Here is a 21,864-nt window from a genome sequence, read left to right as displayed (position 1 = left end):
TCACAAATACTGCATCCACCGGTGAAACATTTTTGCTGAAAAACCTTATCCATTCTCATATCTACGTTTGGCCCAAAAAAGTCCCACGGCGCATGGAAACAATGTGAACCGATCAGAAAGCGCGCTGGCAGAAACTGCAGTTGAGAAACTTAACATGTACGTGTATGTCAAATACCTCGATGGTGAAAAATCGATTTTGCCTGTAAGTTTGATAAAAAAGTTTAGACCGGCAAGTATCGACGACCTCGATCCCACAGTCGTGAAGCTCGCCTACTGGCGCTCGGAGGCGGGCGAAGAGGAAAATTACTATCCGGCTAATATATTGATGCTCGGAGGTAAGTGCTTTATTTCCTGTTTCCCGGTTAAGTTAGTTGTTTCTGATGCTATTAAGAAAGAATGAAAAGATGACATCTGGGTTTCAGTTGGCAAACATGCCTCATATTACTTTTCTGTTTGCGGTCTATTTTGATGTACTCAATACTTTTTCTGCTTATTATAACAGAGACCAAAAAAGATCTGATCAAGAAGATGCAAGGTGCCCGCATAGCAATTCCCGTCAATATTGAGAGTACTGAAGTTCGACAAAGAGTAAGTATTTGTGTGTGTTGTATGGTAACCACAACATATTTTTTTCCTAAGGCTCTGTCTACAGTGCCGTACGACGGCACTCCACTCGCGCCTACAAGTGTCGTCCGAAAGAAAGTCCGACGACGCGAGTATCACGGGAGCTCGTTAAAGGCCTGTCCCAACAGGATACTACAAAAATCACGACTCCGGCAAATCGTGCCCCGCTCCGCTTCCGGCCGGCGGGGGGAAATTTCTCCTGTCAAAGCTGCCGGGGGGAAACCTCCCCCCCATCAAATCTCCCCCTCGCTCCCTCCACGCGCCCTTGCTCTGCTCATCACGTGGGTTCGGAGGGTCACTCACACGCTCTGTTGGCTGTTGATCAATCGCTCAAGGCCTCCGCCGTTTTTCAAGTCCCGAAAACGGGAAAGGAAAGATTAGAGTGTGAGGGGGCAAGCCAGGCGAGCGCGCGTGGTATCCATGGTCGTGTTATGGTGCCTGGAACGCGTCTCCGACAGGTATGTTTAGCGTCCTATGCTGCCCATACATCAAAAGTGGTCCCCAAGTGGCAACAAATGACGTCACAGAAGCCGGAGTGTCATGCTGTTGACTGTCGAGATCCTGGCAGTTGTCCGTAGAAATGCTGGCGAAAAGCGCGAGCGAACGCGAGCGTCGCTGTCGTCACGGCGTCCCAGGCGTCCCAACTTTCGGCTGCAATAGCTTCCGTGGACTGTCACAGTGGGAGCGACCTGCAGCAGAACAGGCGTCTGCTATAGACACCACAGCTGTTGACACCACCAGGGTCGCGACCGGCGACAGCAGGACACTTCTATGACGTCATCAGGCGGAAATCGAGGGACCACTTTTTTGGGCGCGGTAAACACACCAGTCGGAGACGAGTTCCAGGCACCATAGTCGTGTCGTCTACCAGCAGTTCTGTGGATTGGATTCCCGCGGCTCTTGTTTCTAACGTACCTCATATAGACAAACAAACCTGGCATGGTTTGGAGTTTAATAAAATAAATTATATATTCTTAAGTTCTCAGTGTTTCTACATACAACTAAAAGTCTCACTGTTGCGCGCTGCACTTCATTTATTTTTTTCGAGCTACGAACGTGGATTTTGACAAAGAAAGCTGAGCCAGGGCGGCCTAAACGCACCCTTCAACGCAGGAATGTCGCAAAGCCACCCGAAGCCGGACCTCCTTGACCTTCGAACCCAGGCGACGGCGGTACGCGAGGGCGTTAGCGAGGTGAGCCAGACGCAGGTGGCGTGTGACGTCAAATCTGACAAGCACCGACGTCACAGAAAAGTGAAGGAGGCGAGGAGAGAAGTCGTGATCGTGAAAATTTTAACGACTCCTGCAAAAATTTTCGCGACTCCGACAAATCGTAAAAATAGAAGCGTCCGCTTCAATTTTCACGATTTGTCGGAGTCGTGTGTTTTGTAGTGTCCTGTTTGGACACCCCTTGACACACCACACCCCCCCCCCCCCCCCCCGCCTTCGTTCACACCGCTTCGCGGCGACAGTTTGCCGCTGCTGATTACAAAACTATACGCCTTGCAAGTGGGCTCATTTTCGTCTTCTGCGCATGAGAAAGGAAGTAGCGGTGCCGTCAGAACGCCGAGCCCTGATTGGCTGATCGCGACCCCCTATCTGAGCGTCGTCTGCTCCTTTGCAACGTCGTCTGCGCCTGTCTTACCTTTCCTGCGACTTTCTGAAGCCGAGCGAGCTCGACTTGGCCTTTCAGAGAGGGCAGACGAAATAACTCGAGCGGTACGTTGTTTTTGTCTAACAACTAGCAGACGCGCATCAAGGAGGGAAGTCAAAGGACTCACTGGCGAGGTGTCCCGAGGCGCCGAGGTTTGTTTGCTAAGAGCCGGGTGTGAGCGTGTTAGTGTCCGCAAGTTTCCTCCGAAATACTTTTTCCCTCCTTTCATGTGCGGCGAGACCCCTCATTCTTTAACGGCGTCGGCGGGTTGGCGCAGTTAACGTCGTCTGCTTTACGTCTGCTAGTCAAAGCGATGGCTGCTTTACCTTTCCTGCGTCGGTCGGAGATTTACCGCTTTTTCACCGGCGAGAGTCACCGTTGCCTCGGTAAACAAGGAGATAACAGGAGGAAGAAATTGACCTCTTAATCTAAAACTGAGGTCAGCGATCAAAGTATAATACGGGAAGGGTTCACAAGGGTCGCGCGGGCATATTCTATTCACCACGCCAGCCGGACGTGGGCAGACGGTCGCCGAGTGCCTGCTAGGCCTAACTGCCGTGCTCGCTTGGTCGCGTTCGGTGGATTCGTGGCCGTTGGAGCTTTTCCCGGGTGTTTGTGGATCCAGCGTTCTTGTTCGTCGTGGTCTGTTTCAAGTACTTTTTACTTTTTTCTTGCTGCTTGAAGTCGGGACGCGTGAGAAGCGCCCGTAGAAAAATAAACGTCCGTGGGTCGTCGCGATCGTGACGCTGTCGGCCGTGCTGATTTGATCGTAAGAAGTGCGTAAGACACCTTCGGAGCTGTCGAAGGATTTCGTCGTAACCTGCGCAAAGGTTACGAAAATTTCGTTTCGTGAATACGAATTTGTTCTTAAGTTTTGTCTTACGCACATTTTTGGCGTAAGATCGTTTCGTGAATCCTGGCCTCTGCACTTCCGAAAGTCGCAGGAAAGGTAAGACAGACGCAGACGACGTTGCGAGCAGACGACCTTGCAAAGGAGCAGACGACGCTCAGATAGGGGGTCGCGAGCAGCCAATCAGGGCTCGGCGTTCTGACGTCACCGCTACCCCCTGCGCAAGAAGCAGACGAACTTGCCCTCCGCATTGACTCATTCGGCCTCGCCGCACACGCCGCTTCGCGACGCCCAGCCGGCAAACCCAGCCCCGTTGTCCCCCATGCACCTCCGGAAACGAAGTCTCATACCATTTTGTTCAGCGAAGTTTTGTTAACAACATATGTTTTTTTTTTCGATTGTTAATCGTAAAAAAGAAATGTAGGTATCGCCTAATGCGTCTACCAAACAAACTGTTCGAGCAAAAGGAAGAAAAATAAGCCCGCATTTGGGTTTAAACCCGGGACCGCTTGCTTAGGAAGCACACATCTTACCACTAAGCTACATTTGCCTTGTTGCCTTTTTTTTTTGTTTTTTTGCCTGGTGTGTTCTGTCTTTGAATGGGGCATGTTGAGTGTTTGGGTGACCTTGTGGTTGTGAGTATATAAGAATGTGGGATTAAATAAATCTTTTAGCTGCGTTTGAGACGTTCTCTTCTTCACTTGTCTCTGTCCCTTCTACTTTTAAGTTTCTGTTTCTACCCCAGTCTCGGGTTAAGTTCCATCATGCTACATTACACCTTAGAAAAAATTGTTTTCAGAACTCGTTTTATACGAGACTTTCGGACAGCACTTGAACGCGTGAGTGGAGTACCGTCGGACGGCACTTGAACGCTCTGCAAGAGTGCCGTCGGACGGTACTCTAGACACTACGTTTTTCTAATTCTGTTACATATGTAACCGCTCCGAGTTCCTAGGCAAGAGAGTGCAAGGAGTTTGCGAGCAAACCAAACAGTGTTTCTCGAGCTGCAACAGTAAACTAGACATCACGGCGAGCTGAAACTCTCCAAGAACGTAGGCCTATCGGCTGAAGCAAAGTGCCAAAGTTTCAGAACGTTGCATCAACAAAATAAAAATTTAAGGGCAGTTATCGAAAATGTTTAAGGAGAAAATGGGGCCGCAGCGTCTCCTATTTGTCTCCGTATGTTTGCAAGCTCTGTCTGTCACCAAACTTTACACAATTTTGTAATTTTGGTTTTCAACATATTTCTAAATCAATGCCAGCTAACAGTGAAACAATATATTTAAGGGGCACTAAGAAGGTTTCTAATACCCTAGTTACACAAGTGCTCTCAACTACCATTGAGCGAAGGGCCAGGAATCGAACCCTTGCCCTTCGCGTGGGAGCCAAGCGCGATAACCATTAAGCTACGGCCGCGCTGCCTACTTGGCGCGCGGCATTACTCCCCCCTTAAAAAGTTCATCGCCCCGATGCATCCCAAAACAAAACAAAGCACGTAAAAAGAACGGTAAACTAAAGAGTCACTTGAAACACACAAGATTCACAGTCCTATCGAGCGTAGTACGGCTTCACGCGCACGACGTGGACGACTTCAGGTCGTGGTGGGCGGCGTGATGATGTTCTTGTTCCGTCGGGCATCACCTCGTAGTTCAGCTCGCCGAGGCGACGAAGTACCTTGTATGGTCCAAAGTACCGTTTCAGCAGTTTCTCACTGAGGCCGCGGCGACGGATGGGCGTCCACACCCACACCCTGTCTCCGGGCTGGAAGTGAACGTCCCTGCGACGAAGGTTGTAGCGGCCCGCGTCGAAGCGTTGCTGGTCTTGAATCATGAGTCGGGCGAGCTGGCGGACTTCTTCGGCACGTTGAGCAACCGCCTGGACGTCGTCGCTCTCATTGTCAGATGGCTCATGGGGCAGCATTGCGTCCAGCGTGGTCGTTACCTTCCGACCATGTACCAGCTGGAAAGGGGTGAATCCAGTGGTCTCCTGAACCGCCGTATTGTAGGCGAACGTGACGTAGGGCAACACCTCGTCCCACGTCTTGTGCTCTACGTCGACGTACATAGAGATCATATCGGCGATTGTGTTGTTGAGTCGCTCGGTCAGCCCGTTGGTCTGCGGGTGGTATGCAGTGGTTCGACGATGGCCGGTGCCACTGAGGCAAAGGATCTCTTGCGTAAGCTTTGCCATCAACGAAGATCCGCGATCTGTAATCAGAACTTCGGGTGCGCCGTGCCGGAGGACGATGGACTCGATGGAAAACTTGGCGACTTCCACAGCAGTCCCTGAAGGAAGAGCTTTCGTTTCGGCGTACCGCGTGAGATAATCTGTGGCGACGATGATCCAGCGGTTCCCCGACGTCGAAGGCGGAAAAGGACCAAGTAGATCCATTCCGATCTGCTGGAAGGGTGTAGTTGGAGGAGAAATGGGCTGCAGAAGTCCGGCCGGCCTCGTCGGCGGTTTCTTGCGTCGCTGGCACTCGTGGCATGATCGTGTGTATAGGTGGACGGTCTTGGGGAGCTTCGGCCAGTAATACTTTTCACGAATACGGGCCAGTGTCCGGCTGTAACCAAGGTGTCCGGATGTCGGGTAGTCGTGGCAGGCTTGGAAGATCTCCTCTCGAAGGTCACTCGGGATTACCAGCAACCACGGTGTGTTGTTGTCGCCGAAGATATCTTTGTAGAGTACACCTTGTCGGATGGCGAAGGTCGGCAGTGCTCGTGAGAAGACACGTGGCACGGTACTCCTGCCCCCTTCCAGGTGCTCGATTAATGCGCGCAGCTCAGGATCGTCCCTTTGATGTCGTGCCATATCGTCGGTGTTCACTGCTCCTAGGAAGCACTCGTCGTCATTATCGTCGCTGCAGGCGGAAGGGGTTTCGACGGGGGCTCTGGACAGGAAGTCGGCGTCGCTGTGCTTGCGGCCTGACTTATAGACCACTGTCATGTTGAACTCTTGTAGTCGAAGACTCCATCGAGCGAGGCGTCCTGACGGGTCCTTCAGGTTCGCAAGCCAGCAGAGCGAGTGGTGGTCCGTGACTACACGGAACGGGCTCCCGTACAAGTACGGACGAAACTTTGTTATTGCCCAGACGACCGCAAGGCATTCTTTCTCAGTCGTGGAGTAATTTTTTTCCGCCTTGGACAATGTCCGACTTGCGTAGGCGATGACTCGCTCGATGCCTTCTTGCACTTGGACTAGTACTGAGCCCAGTCCCGCGTTACTTGCGTCCGTGTGAATTTCTGTTTCCGAATCCTGGTCGAAATGTCCAAGCACAGGAGGAGTCTGGCGTGTTCGTTTCAGTTCGTCGAATGCCTGCTGTTGCTCCTCGGCCCATTCCAACTTCTCGGCGTCCTTCGTGAGATTCGTAAGTGGTGCGGAAATCTTTGCGAAATCCCGAACGAAGCGTCGATAATAGGCACAAAGTCCAAGGAATCTTCGCACGGCCTTCTTATCTGTCGCCGCTGGAAATGCCGCGACGGCGCGAGTCTTCTCGGGGTCTGGGCGGACGCCTTCGTTACTAACCACGTGGCCAAGGAACTTCAGTTCGTCATAGGCGAACGGGCACTTTGACGGCTTGAGTGGCTTGTCGGCGGTCTGAATGGCTTGAAGAACAGCTCGGAGTCGTCTCAAGTGCTCGTCGAAGTCAGCTGAAAATACTACGACGTCGTCAAGGTAGACGAGACAACTCTGCCACTTCAGCCCTGCCAGTACGGTGTCCATGACACGCTGGAAAGTTGCTGGCGCCGTGCATAGTCCGAAGGGCATCACCTTGAACTCGCACAGTCCATCCGGCGCGACGAAGGCTCTCTTCTCTCGGTCCCGTTCGTCGACCTCGATCTGCCAGTAGCCGCTCTTCAGGTCCATCGCTGAAAAGTATCGAGAGTGGCGCAGCCGGTCTAGAGTGTCGTCGATGCGGGGGAGTGGGTAGACGTCTTTCTTCGTAACCGTGTTGAGCTGCCGGTAGTCCACGCAGAACCGAAGAGTTCCGTCCTTCCTCTTAACCAGCACGACTGGAGAGGCCCATGGACTGCTTGAAGCTTGGATGATGTCGTCATTCAGCATCTCTTGAACTTGCTGATGGATCACCTCCCTTTCCTTAGCGGAGACTCTGTACGGCGATCGATGCACAGGGCGCGCGTCGTCCTCGGTAACGATGCGGTGCTTGGCAACCGCGGTCTGGCGCACCTTCGACGACGTCGCAAAGCAGTCGCGGTATTCGGCGAGGAGGTTAACCAGCTGACGCCGTTTAGGGTCCGGAAGCTTAGGGTCAATGTCGAGCTGCGCTGGCGACGTACTGTCTTGCTGGGGCGGCGAGGATTCGTCAGTAATCGGGGTGATTTCGGCGGGGTTTCGGAGTTTCTCGACGTGGCCCACGGCTGCACCTTTCGTGAGGTGTTGCGTTTCGTTTCGGAAGTTCGTCACGAGGGCCACAGTCCGCCCATCCTGAAGTTCAGCTACTCCCCTTGCGACGCCTATGCCTCTTCCCAGGAGCAATTGGAGGCTTCCCTCGAGAAGAACTTCGCCAGAGGAAGCTTCATCGATCCCGACAAGTACGAAAACACTCGACCGCGGTGGTAGGTTTACGTGGTTTGCGAGGACTCGGACCGTGGGTGACGTCGCTTGGGGTTCCTCCGCTGGTGGAGCAAGTTTTCGTAGAGTCAGCCGGTTTGTTCCGAGGTCGATGACGGCGCCATACTCGCAGAGAAAGTCCATTCCGAGGATAACGTCCCTCGAACAGTCATGCAGAACGACGAACCTGACAGGGCACGTTTCACCGTGGATCTCGACGCGAGCAGTGCATCTCCCGACTGGTGTGATGAGATGTCCTCCGGCGGTTCGTATTTGGGGTCCTTCCCACGGCGTCATGACATTTCGAAGGCGGCGGGAGCGCCTCCCACTCAGGACTGAGTAGTCTGCTCCGGTGTCCACGAGTGCAGATGCGTCGTGGCCGTCGATGACGACGTTTAGGCTGTTGGACACCGTTGCAGGGGCGTCGTAGCGATGCGTGACGTCGGGAGAGTGGGAGCGCTCCGGCGTTCTTGGAGGCTCTTTACTCGGGTCGTCTTCGGCAACGGCACCTCATGGCGTTGCCGCACTTAGTTTTCCCGACGGGATAGGGGGGACAGGCTGTCACGGCACGACCGACGGAAAGGCGACGCGGAACGTCGGGGGGAGGGAGAACGGGAGCCTCGTGGTGCGGTGGGCGCTGGTGACGGAGGGCAACAGAGGTATTCTTCGATGTCCGTTGGTCGTTCTCCAAAACGAGGTCGACGGTCGTTTGCAGCGAATCCTCGCAGGCCGAGCTGGCGGTAGGGGCACCTCCGGTAAACGTGGTCAGCCTCCCCGCAGTGGAAGCACACCGGGCGTCCGTCATCCGTGCGCCACACGTCGGTCTTTCGAAGTCCACGCTGCTCTTGGCGCGGCGCATACTGCGGCGAAGAGACTTCTCGTTGGGGTGCAGCTGGGTACTGCCGAGCAATAGGAGGCTGCGGACGACGAACAACGGCGGCATAGGTCACAGCTGGTGGTTTCGGTGCGGCGTCGGCGAGAACGTCTGGCTGGAGTGCTTGCTGGACCTCTTCTCGAACAATCTCGGCGATCGAGAGTGAAGCTGGGTGTTCGGCGGCAGGTATCAGCTTCTTCAGTTCTTCACGGACGATGTCCCGGACTATTTCTCGGATTCCCGGAATATTGATATTGGTGCTGAGGGCGCAGCTTGACGGCGTGGGTGCAGCGACGGCAGGAGCTCGGTGGAAGTGAGCGGCTCGTGCTTGCAGGGCCCGTTCAATGTTGGTCGCCTCTGTTACAAACGTTTCGACGGTGGTCGGCGGGTTGCGGACGAGGCCTCCGAAAATGTCATCTCGTACGCCTCGCATCAGGATCCGCAACTTCCTTTCGTCGGTGGCTTGAGGGTCGGCGCGAGTGACCAGGTGCAGGACATCCTCGACGAAACTGGTGATGGTCTCGTTTGAGCCCTGGGTTCTCATTCGAAGAAGGTCCTCGGCCCTCTCCCGTCGATACTGGTTTGTGAAAGTTCGCCTCAACTCATTCTTGCAGGCGGTCCACGAGATCAATGATGTCTCCCGATTCTCGAACCAGTGCCTGGCCGTTCCTTCGAGCGCGAAGTAAAGGCTCTGCAGTCGCTGGTCGTCCGTCCATCGGTTGTGCTGGGCCACCCGCTCGTACTGTTGAAGCCAGTCCTCGACGTCTTCGTGGGCGTCCCCGTGGAATGGCGTCGGAGTCCGGGGTGCGACTGGCAGGTAGATGAAGGCAGGAGCGGCCGGGGTCTGCGACTGCTGGCCGTCCATCGTCGACTTCGTCGGCTGCTTGGTCCTGGGTGGCAGAAGTCCATATTCCGGGTGTAGACCTTGGGTGCGGCGACTGGTCCGAGTTTCAGGTTCCGCGTCGAGTGGTCTTCTCACCGGGCTCGGAATCGGGCTTGCACTGCGGGACCTGGGAGGGGAACGCTGCACGGGCATGCGCTACCCCGCACCTCCACCAAAATGTCACGGGTGGTGACCAATATAAAAGGAAATAAACGGGAAGAAATAAACGTTTAATGTGGCGAACTTGTGCCAAAAAAATAAAGGGAGAACAAAGATAATAACAGAGCGTCGCGGGCGTCGAAGTCGGCGTAGCAGCACAGTCGAACGCTGGAGCGAAACTGACTCCGGCTTGCCTGCGGAGCCGCTTTTGTGCACACGTTGGCTTCTGGAGCATTCGACGTAGAAGGTTCGACGCGTAGAAAATTCTGACCTCGAATCAGCTAGACGGTTCTCGATTTCACCAGAACATCACATTACAGTGTTAACAAAAATGCATAGCCGCGGCCAGGAATCGAACCCTGGCCCTTCGCGTGGGAGGCAAGCCCGATAACCGTTAGGCTACGGCCGCGCTGCCTACTTGGCGCGCGGCAATATGTGCAACCTAGCCCTGAATCTGTTTTGGCACTTGTGTAAACGCCGCTAAAAAGCAACATGGTATTTAACATAATGTACAATATACTTTTAATAAATAAAAGGTATGTCTCCGAGTAAACTACCTTACAATTAGACTGATCATGTGGCATAAGAACTAGTTTTGTTTTAGCTTCAGCTGGGTTCTAGAGAGCCGTGTAGCACCATCTCAGTTGAGTTCAATCACAGTTGGGACTAGGGTAACCACCCGTCCCACCACTCGTGGGACTGTCCCGCAATAAGGGCTCGTGCCTTGCGTCATGCGAGAAATTCCCGAATCTACAGAATGCCCCGCATTTCACACTGTCGTAAAATTCACTCTGCAACTCGTGGTGCTGCCGAACAACGGCGTGGTGCTGCCGACCAACAGGGCGCGGGGAAGGGCGGAGGTTGCTGGTAACCGTGGGAATCGCAATGGTACGCCATTTTCTATACAAAAATTGCGGGAAGTGACTGTCATTCTTGCAGAAGAACCGACGCGCATGTGCTGTTGTGCCTCTCCCCTTGGTGGCAAAATATTGTAAAAAAAATTGTTTGGCAAAAATTTCCATAAAAATTATCGTAATTATTTCCAAATCGCTGTCTCAATGTTAAAGAGTTGTGTGGAATTATTTTTTTTTACTGAAGACAGCCACACAAGGGAAAAAGCCTGCAGCTCACAAAGGTAGAAAAGAACATAATGTTAAAATTTGTGCATGACCATGTTGATAAAAGTAAACGTTTGCAAAGATTAATAACCCCAAAAAATTTACTGTCTCTTTTTTCAAATTAATGCACTGAGTTCCGCTGCAGTCGATTTTTAGGTTTTCAACTTCGACACATTTAATAGCATATTTATCATTAAAAAGATATAATACTGGGAGTGAATATTGTTTGAACTTATTTGGTGCTATACAACTTGCAGGTGTATAAACAGTACAGGATATTAAATGTGTTAACAGAGCCTCAGTTTGTGGTGTGCGTGTTAACTGTCATAGACTCAACGACGGTTCAAAGCGCCCGTGTCAGATTGTCTATTTATGGCTGTAACTCAGTTTAGGTGCTTCAAAGCATCAAACAAAATATTAAAAAAATTACAATGGTGCCCAGCCAATTTCATTATTAAAGGGGTAGGGAAACGAAATTCCAGCGCTCATTTTCTAGCTTGAATGTGTTGCATGTTGCACCTGAACCTCAAAAACACCAGTCTTCCGTTTAAAAGCACAAGAAAACTAATTTTAAAGCTAAATAAACAATCTTTCAGTGTGCATCTGGTGGATGCATGCGGAGCCTAATTGGGAGGTAATCTAGCAACGTTGGCGAACTTGCTACGTAGTCGTGACGTAGCAGATTCCTTCGGAGCAGCACCGCCCTTTGGAATTTCAACATTTTCCTCCTTAGCTTTCCTCCTAGCTGAACTCACAAATCGCGCATTGTACCAAACGGTCCAAGAAGACAGAAGGGAAGGACTCCCCTCTTTCCCGAACCCTCGTTCGTGCAACCGGACACCGCCATTTTCCCCCTAGAAGATTAGCCCGTCGCTCAAAACTCGAACAAAAGTTGTTTTCCCCACCCCGTCCAGCCCTAAGCTGGCAGTGTTGTGGAAGCTACGTGCTCCTTGGGCCAGCTACACGCTCGTCACATTACGGGTGCTTCGAACGGCTCGGTTGTAACGCGCTGACGCTATTGACACCACCACAACGCTGACGACGCTATCAAGGGCAAAGCTCATAACCACGCCCGCCTTGCTACTCCACGAACGCGCGAAATCTTTTCTGTCTGTTTTTTTTTTTTTTTTTTTTTGTGCCGGATATTTCATGATTCATCGCGCTCTCCGTTCGCTTCTCTTCGAGTGCTTGCTCGAGTTCACCGTTTGGAACAAAAAAATATGGCCAGTCGTTCAAAATACAAACGTGCGATTATCATTTACAGACCTACAGATGGCGCCACCCGAGCCTGGCCGAACGTGGTTGAGTGGCGCTTGTCAGCCGATCACAAGTGATGGCTTCTCGTGCTCTAATATAGATTGAGTTAAAACCACAAATAGACAATTTCGGACAGCTCCTCAGCCCCTTTGATAAAGTTGTGCCTCAGTCTTGCCATATGTATTGCTAAGTCACCTGGCCGGTAGTTTTCATGGTCTCTGAGCGTGCATGTAAAGTGAGGTTTTAGGACATGAATTTCCCTAACGTGTTTGTGGTATCTTAGAAGTGGAGAGCACACATACCGCGATTGTAGAGCGGCGTAAGAATCATAAAGCAGAATTTCATTCATCAGCTGAAAATGACCCCCTCCCCCCCCGCCCCCCAAGCCATGATTTACATTATGTTGGCTACTTTTCATGCAACCTTACCAAATATGTATGCACAGCAGCAAAAAAATGGCAGTGTCCAGTGCCTCCGCCTTGCAAGCTGGCATCTTTCTGCTGTTATCGTCATGCAATTGATGAGGGCAGATGACGAGTAGTCAAGAAAATGTACAATATCGCGGATGGCAGGTAAAGTCACTTTCAGCTGCCGGTTGTTTATTCTAAGCTCCGCTATGTCGTTGGCACGTGGATTGCTTTGACCGGCTCTTGAACTTTGTCGAGTGCGCAGGCATCTATTTTCTGTTAGGTGTCGTAAGGAAGCTGTTTACGGATATTCAATAGCTTTTCATTACATAAATGTCAGGGGCCATCCTGTTCTACAAGAAGTAAGTCAAAATCATTCTTGTAACATTTATTGATTCGATCTACGCACCTCGAAAAAGGAGCTCCAAAACATTGTAATTCTTATAAGCCCTCCTTTCAGTTCTTGCTCATATTATTGTGGCCTAACATACAGGTACAAAAAAGCAGAAGACAGATGGTCCACAGGTCCCTGCGGCAACTGGAAAGAGCCACAGCCAGCAAAGCCTGAGGAGAAAATGAACCCCCTTCAGAGCCAGATGGAGGAGGAAAATGCGACCTTGCGGGCAGAGGTCGTGGTAATGCGGGGGATTTCCTGGTCGAGCGGCAGCTGACAAGGAGGCTGCAGGAACCTCGCCTGGACAGGATCACTTGTTTCCTTTAGGAACCCTTCGGTGCCACTGAGACTGGGTACAATAGGAGAAACGGACAGTTCCCTCCTCAGTTAGAGGCACATGCAGGTCCCCTTTGTTTTTAAATATTTGTCTGTTATTTGAAAAATATTTTTCAACCAAAATATAAAAAAAGAATGGCGCTCACTGTTACGTGGATTCCACCTTCACTGTGTTTCTGTGACTCGGCGGGCATTTGGTGATTGGATAACCCTGGATAACTGTACAATATTTTGGCTAATCGATAAAAATGTGTATATTTTTTAATTAACGGTTCAACAGACCATGTTGAAATTGCAGTTTTAAAAGGAGTGATTTCAATGGCTAACTTAATTGAAACAAGTTGTAAAAACTCAAGGGGCTTTGAGATGCTAATAATGCAATTTTGGGGTTTTCATTACCTGATTCAAAAACCACATGCTGTAAAAGCTCAAAAAATGGCACACTTATCAGTGCACAAAACAGTTAAATACTACAAAATTTCGAGCAAGCGCCCCCCCCCCCCCCCCCCCACGCAAGTCAAAATTACCTGGAAAGGGGGGGGGGGGGGCGCTATCCCGGAAAGGCAACAAAATTCAAGCTGGCGACAAAATTTTTCCGACAGAAAAAGAAAAAAAGCGCATGCACACGGATCTAATATTTTATTTATCTCTGCGAACATAAACTTTATTAGGCCAAAGATTTGTCACTGCTACGTTATTCACTTTCAAAACCACCAAAAGACTCCTCAGAGTCGGTCGCAAGAAAAAGTCTGCGGCATTCCGCGATGTTTCCGAACTGCATGCCGTTGGCTATTTTGACAGCCTCTTCAGAAAGAAGCCGGTTGCTAATGGCTCATTCTGCACTTCTCTTGCGCTCCAGGTATTTAAAGAGCGCGTCGTCCACGTATTTACTGAACACCGCCGCACCATTATTAGCTTTCGTTGAAGTTTGGCTTTCCCGTAGTTTGGCTGTAGCAAACTCAAACTTTTGGTCCCATTCCCGTATCCGGTCGAGCTTGATGTGTTTAGACGTCTGGTGCACGTTTTGTAAGACTGCATTGCCGACTTGACACCTCCAAAACAAAGCAACAGCGGCGCGTAACGATAGGGCTGCAAAGTAAGGTTGGATTGGATTGGATTCTTGGACTGAATTTCACCGGCCAGTGTTGCCTGGGCGCGGTTAGCACGGTGCGTGATACTGGTGCGGAGCGGGGAGGGGGGCGCTTTCCCGGAACGGCGTGGAAATGTGAAATTAGCAGTGAAGTTCTTTGTGTGCGTGTGTGTGTGGGGGGGGGGGGGGGGGAGGGGGGGAGGGGGCTTTTGCTGAAGTGGGGGCGCTTGCTGGAAATTTTACGGTAGTCGTTTCAGGCGTATCGTCACCACCTTGACAGCGCGTTCTTGGCGAATTCGCCCGTCGAGGTAATGACAAGTGCGCAAAATGGGTACGTCGTCCTCCACATCCTGCACTGTTGCTGCGTGCGGTTCTTGAATCTGGCGAAGAAAATGCAAAAGTAGATAGATAAATACCACGTAGCCCCTTGCCTTTTTGCAAAAAAAAAATTGCTTTAATCTGATTAAGCTCTTATAATTGCTGCCTTTAAAGCTGCACTTGCGAAATGGCCCATGAGACCACTAATCGAAAAGTTAATTAACATATTTTGGTTAATTAGTCCAAATACCGTCATGGTAATACACTCATGCAATGTCTGTAGGGTTTTACAGACTTGCAGTAAATGTAGGTCACCTGCCCTATATTTGCATAGTTGGAATCTCCTGACAGGCCACATTCGTTTTGTTTATTTCTTATTTTTTTTATTTCAGTCTGTTCAGACAATGCATTTTGTCTGCGGTACCAGCACAAAAGACCAGAAGGTCTGACGACGCCTTGGTACCGCTACATAAATGAAATATTAAAAGACAGTGACACTTGTTAACAGCAGAGCACACTAAACATACGCTCTTAAATCAAATATAATGAATAACTAAATATACATATCAATGACATTTATATAGTATACATACTATACTATACTATATTACTATAACAAAAAAACCTACAAAAAAAACAAAAAAAAAAGAGATAGCAAAGAGGATAAAACCAGATACTTCAGATCAGTTTGCAACATTTGTGGCCAAGAGAGTTTATTTCACTATGTTTTTGTATCTGTTTAGCGATATAATTGACTTAATAAGTGTATGAAGGTAACTGTCTGTATTAAGGCAGTTTGGAATTTGAAATGAGAGCGTTTCTCTGCCCATGTTTGTCCTGATTTCGGGGAGTATATACTTGTCATTTCGAGTGGTTTAATGGTGGTCGGATCTAGTGCATGCAGATGGATATCTAGGTTGTTGAAGTCTAGGTTCATGGAATATGTAGAGTGCAAGTTTATAAATGTGCAGATGTTCAAAGCTCAAAATTTTATACTTCTTAAAAATCGGAGCTGTATGTGCATCATAAGCAGAATTGTGCATTAGACGAACAGATTTTTTTTTGTAATAAATGCAGATGTGTGATATTTGTCTTTGGTGTCTGACCCCAGACAAGAAAGCAGTAATAAACCTTGGTATATATCAGCGCATAATACAGTTGGTACTTCAGCTATTCCGGTAAAAGGTGCTTTGCAGATGAAATTAGGCCTATTGATTCTGAGATTTCGTTTCGTTTGAACTGCCATGTAGGAAGGTTTCTTACAGCCAGGCATAAGTGTTCACTTTTTAAGGCCAAATAGTTGGAATGATCAGAATAATGGAAATAGTAGGGTATATGATGAAAGACATGAATTAGGACACATCGGGACAAGGCAGAACTTGTCTGCATTTAGGTTGTCTGAATAACTAGCCAATTAGTTTATATTGGTATTCACCCAGCTTGAAGTGCTGCAGCACTCAAAGAAAAATTACGCTCGACCGTGTTTTTTGTGGTCAAAGCTGGGATTCATGGCAGGTGTGTATGGAGTGACGGAAGTGCTACGCCATTTGCGCCAAATTGCGCCCTGAACGTGACTCCAATCATGTAATTGCTGCGCCAAACTTTTTAAACCCTGCTACACGCTGCTACATTTTGCCAAAATATGGGCAAAATGTAGCAGCTCTTGCACAAAAAGTTTAATACACGTACAACCCGAATCAGAACCAAAAGATTCCACAACAGCGAGAGTAGTCAGACGTTTTACTGCAATGCGAGTTAAATGTTTGAGCATAGTCTGACGACAGTGATGTGCATACCGCTTTATATTATTTTAGTGTGGGGACAGCATTGTGTTGACGCACATCATAACAGAAAGGATGAAGGCTGTCCTTTTGCAGCGGTAGTAAGAATGCAGACACCCAGTCGCTAGGCAAGCGGTCTTGTCGTTGCCGTGGGTAGTGGGATCAACAACTGCCACAAGTGCTCGGTGATTGCTGCAGTAGGTCGGGAATGCAGGACACTCGATGAATGTCGTAATGTTCTTTGCTAAAACAAGGTTGACAATTGCGCCACTGCGGGACAGACTCATAGTGGCCTCCATAGGTTCGTACCGGCGAGGAGGGTGATCTACGACGGCGACATTCAGCCAGGCTGTTGTCTGCTTTCACGTCGGAGATCGATTATGCGCGACGCCGATGCCAATATTGCAAACCCCGCAAAACGTCATTAATGCAGCTGTTGCTGTAATTGCAGTGGTACTTTGGTGTGTGCGGGACGGGTCTTCCCTTTGCTGTTGGTCTGCAATGAATAGGCTTCCTCTGGACGGTTGTCGCGAGCCACACTGGCTTTTGGAGCCCTCAACTCGAATTGCCCAGAACGGTGAAGTCGGGCAGACGACAAACAAAGCGAGGGTCACCACAGATACCTTTCCTCTTCGCACAGAGGTCTCCCGTGCACCTTGCAGAAAGCCCATGCGTGCGCGGTTGACATTGGTTACGCTCGACAGCAGACGACCATTGCAAACCCCACAAAACTTATAAAAGGCAGCTGTTACTGTAAAAGGTTTATGAATGATATCTGTGTGTCTTTCATGGACTCGGGTTCATTAATATGAAACTTGGGGTGTTTGCATTGTAACGTTTTTGAGCAGTCTCTTTTTGTATATCGCTTACAGTCCGCTGATAGCTGGTGATCGGTACATGCATCAGCTCGGTTAGCAAGTAGCCCCTGCTTACTGAGGGGCGATTTTTTGTCTGTCTTGCTCGGTAATGTGAAGAGGGAATACACTTGCAAACCTGCTGGTTGCCCGCCCAGCCGTGCTGCCTGGAGTGGAGATTATTCCCGAGGCTTCCTGTTTCCCAGATTCATTTGTTGTGACTAGTAAGTGTGATCTTTATAAAAAGGTTCAGCATCGTAGACTTCACACAGATACTTTATGGGGCACGAGTTTGACTGGGGATATAATTGAAAGTTTCGAATCAAGCAGGTGACTCCGCCAGCCCAACACCATCAGTGTTGGTACCACCATACCTCGCAGAGCCAGTCCTGCCAAACAAGTCCGGCCACCCCTAATCCCCCCACATCTGGCTTCAGCGCCACAAGCAACAGTACCGCAAGCCCTGGCACCGCCAGTCCTGCCTCAGCCAGTTCCACTACGGCCAGTCCTGCCACCACTAGTCCCCCCCACAACTAGCTTCGGCACAACAAGCACCAGTACCGAAAGCCCTGCCACCGCCAGTTCTGCCACAACCAGTCCTGCCACAATCAGTCCCGGCTCCACAAGCCCCAGCACCACCGCTTCTGGAACCGCCAGTTTTTGCAGATCCAGAAATCGAAGTACAAGAGCAAGTGCCAGCCGCACCGCCAGCCCAGGAAGAGCCTGTAGTGCTTCCCGGCAATGCTGCTGAAGTTCAGGTGAAATAAGTTTTGTGTATGCCTATATTCAATGACAGTTCAAGAACGAAGGGATAGAAAAAGGAAGGGTGGACAGAAGGAAGCATCTCACCCTCTCCAGCCATCCACCCAACTTCCTCCTTCCAACCCTTAATTTCCCTAGCCCTTCATTCTTGACTTTGCACTGACTAGTTCCATGCCGTGGCCAGGCAAAGAGCTGCGTGTTTCAAACGGCTGCTCACAAACTGCCCCACCTGTCGGTGAGATTAGGACTTAGAAATGTTGCACTTATGACTGAATATCTGACAGCTAATGTAAGGGTAAGTAGCGCAGCGATTATCGATGGAACAAAATATCTGAGATGTCAACATCTGAAAACGTGCTGAGCCAATTCTCGGCTTCTAGCTTGGTGTCATTAAATAGCATTGCACCAAATCTTCGTTGCCATTTCTTGGCAAAAAGAAAATAATTTAATTGGAACCTAAAGGGCAACTGCGGCCAAAATTAAAAAGGAAACAAATTACTGGTATCGCTTTAGTGACACAAAATACGACCCCAGCCAAAATATTACGTCAAGGGGACGCCGCATTCTCAACTAATGCCGATAATAAAAGTGCGACCCGCTGCGAGCAGCCGCTCCTTAGGGGCCGCCAGCGGGTCACCGATCGCTAAAGGAACCCTGGGCGGTGACGTCATGATCATTATTTTTTCTTTTTTTTTCCCGGTCCGGACGGGCTTGTTTGTTGCGTGGTCGAGCGGGGAAAGTGTGCTTCTTTGAGACGCTACCGCCGCTGCTTCGGCTGGTGCTTGGTGTGTTTAGCCGTTGCTTTATCTGTAGCTCGTGTAGCTTCAGCATAGCCTTTTGTTTATTTGCTTGTGAGGACTCCAAGGCTCATTTTAGCGAGTAACTCGGTGCGCACTCGCGCACCGAAGAAGCACTCTTCCTGCGAAGTTCGTCAGCATGTGGCAGTGGGTCATGTGCACATCGATTAAGGCTCCAGCTGTCGTCGCCTTCGATGTCTTCACTAAACAACGTGTCTGCTCAAAAAGAAAAAAGAAAAAGCCCGCCCAGTTTGAAAATCGGCAGACAACCTTGATGCAGGGATTCAAAAAATAAAAAGCTTTCTTTATCGCATATGGAGAAAGGAGGCAGAGATTTAAAAAAAGCAACATTTCTGGGTTGCCGATACCTGTCCTGCATTAAATTAGTGACAAGGATGTTTCCAGCCGAACCACAGTGAAGACATAAGGCAAAACATGCAGTCAACATGGCAACGAACTTCGCATTACTAAGTGGTATGTTCTACACAAAAGTTAAACATGATAAAAGTATCCAGATCAATAAAGCAGTCATCGTCAAAGGCAGTGTTGAACATGGAGCATTCACGCTCCGTTGAATGGGGAATGGTGGCATGTAGATTACAACCCCTCTCTAGCTCCTATCACAAGTTTTTTTTGTGTGTTTCTTATGATTGCAGCAAGCCTTTTCTTTGATATTTTCGCAAATGAGGTTTTTCAAACCTAATTAATTGATTAACTTTCACAAAACGTTAATCAACGCCTGCCGTGCGCGCGTTCCACCGCTCATACAAACGGCAACAAACAATCAGGGTATTTTGCCGCAGAAAGTTATTTCCGCCGTTTTAGCGAAATAAACGACTACGGTATTCAATTTGGCGTACGCCATACCCCACTACCGTGGTCGAAGCAGAGGGGTAGTGAGATTGGCATCCTACATCGACACCGAGCGAGTTCACTCGCCTGCCAGTCGCTAGAGTTTAGTTATACGCACTAACTATTGCTACGTATGCATGATATCTACCACGTATACAGAATTAGAACGAATGCTACTCACCTTTAATCTTTAAACGGCTAGCGCAACAGACGTAGGTGCCGCTTGGACCGGATACTCGTTAAAGCACTTTATTGAACGAGAACGAGGATAACGTGAAGTCCACCTAGCGACTGATGTCCAGTGTTGCCGGGGCCTCGAGCGGCTAGTTTCCATTTTGTCGACCGCGCCCCAAACGAAACTTTTGAGGCGTCGATATCTTTAAAACTACGCACAATACCGAAAAACAAATTATACCTTGTAATTCAGGTACGCTGACTGTGCTAAATCAGTCATAATGATTAAAAAGCGCAACAGGACAACGGACACAGAAGGAGACACAGACACAGCGCTTCAGAAGACTGGTGTGTGTATCGGATCGCGTATAGCACCGGCACTCAGGGATATTTTTCTAGCGGCCCTTGATCGCACCCTGGCTAGCAAACTTGAGGGTTCTAAGGTTGTAAACATTTTTATATTTGTGGACGATTTTTTAGTCCTCTTGGACTGCGGCTCACATGTCTTTGAGGAGCTGGTGTCCGTGACCCTGTCCACTTTTAGTGACTGTCTAAGGCCCCTGGTTATAACACATGAAGTGCCGGAGGGGGGTTCCATTTGGTTTTTAGACCTGAGGCTTGACATCCGACCTGGTCATGTACGTTAGATTTATGAACCAAGGGGCAACAAGCCAATTCCTGCCATTCGCGTCGGCGCACTCAAAGCTCGTGAAAAGGGGGATAATAAATCTTTGCTTCGGTAACGCTCTGAAGAAGTCGTGCACTCACAAGATCAACGAAAGTTTTAAACATCAGGTGTCAAGACTCAAGTCCGCGGGGTATCCAGTCTCCCTTCTATCAGCCGTAGCAGAGAACACTCTCAAGACGTTAAAGAATAAAAATAGGGATGGAACGGAAGTACAGAAAAAAAAAAGAGAAACCAGTGGTCATACCATACCTACATAAAGTGTCCCATAACCTGAGAAGAGTGGGCTTGCACGCAGGGGTTAACGTTGTCCTTTCAGCTCCTGTCAAGTTGGCTAGTTTATGTGAAAAGTTAAATTCTACCTTGAACACGTCAAAGCAGACCCGGCTGCACGAAAAAGCACAAAACTTGCTTTGTTGAGTGTACAGAAGAGGTTGTGCACTCCGTGCCATTATCGTGCGGGCGTCATTGTGTGGGGCAGACTGGTCGCTGCCTAAAGGAAAGATTGAGGGAACACCGTTACAACGTTGATGCCGTCATTTCAGGACACCTCGGTGTGCATTGCCGGGATTGTGGTTGTACTACGATTTTCACAGATTGTACAGTACTGAACAAAAACAGAAACAAAACCACAAGGGAAATACTCGAGGCTCGAGAAATTGCTAGATTAGGTCTGCAATGTGTAAGCGCACCCTCTTTATCGTTATCAGAAAAAGAATTGCAGTTTCTTGACCGAGCATGACTAGTTTTGGGTGGGTACCGATGAGTGATGCAGGAATTTTTAGACTCTTTATGTTGTTTTTAAAGATTTCTACCATGTGTATTTTATATCTTCCTATCTTGTTTGTGTTGTTGCCGGTAATATATACCGAGCTGCAGCGGAAATAAAGTTCAGTTGTAAGAGCGGTGTGTCTGTCTCCTTCTGTGTCCGCTGTCCTGTTGCGCTGTTTAATCATTATGAGTCACCAACTCGCCCAACTTTCTACCCTCGTCAGTCATAATCCCAAAATCAAAACTATGGACCGGAGTTGCCCTTTAATGTTGGAAAACGTTTTAATATGGGGGACCTGTTCTTCTGTTTTGCACTCCAGAGCAACACCATGGTTTATCTTATGGGAAGCTGGTCTTGTTCTAAAACGACTAAAAAAACTGCCTTAAAAAAGGCAGTTTTTTTTTTTGTTGGTTTTAGGAAAATGTGTTTTCTTATCTTTTTGGGGTACTAGCACACCGCTCAATGCTTTATTGAAATTTAGGACGCCTATTTTTGCGCTTTCAAATGGACGAGAAAAATGGAGCCTCACTATCTGCATTCTCGTTTTATTGGCCTCCGAAAAAGAAGTGCATCAAGGGTGACGTTGCGAAAGAATGTTGGTTTCAATTAGAGGAAAAGAAAAACTCCAACACAAAAGCATTTAAAGGGTTAT

The 21,864-nt window shown here is 49.2% G+C and overlaps 1 pseudogene; it reads left to right on the top strand.

Annotated features, from left to right (window-relative positions):
- Positions 1–154: 154 nt before the first annotated feature.
- LOC115331420 overlaps positions 155–21,864 on the top strand; it is a 49,126-nt pseudogene continuing 27,416 nt past the window's right edge.

The sequence above is a fragment of the Ixodes scapularis genome, unplaced genomic scaffold (genome assembly GCF_016920785.2).
Source record: "Ixodes scapularis isolate PalLabHiFi unplaced genomic scaffold, ASM1692078v2 PGA_scaffold4__175_contigs__length_147842914, whole genome shotgun sequence".
Classification (NCBI taxonomy): Eukaryota; Metazoa; Arthropoda; class Arachnida; order Ixodida; family Ixodidae; genus Ixodes; species Ixodes scapularis.
The sequence above is the reverse complement of the archived record's forward strand: the minus strand, read 5'-3'. Positions and strand labels throughout refer to the sequence as shown.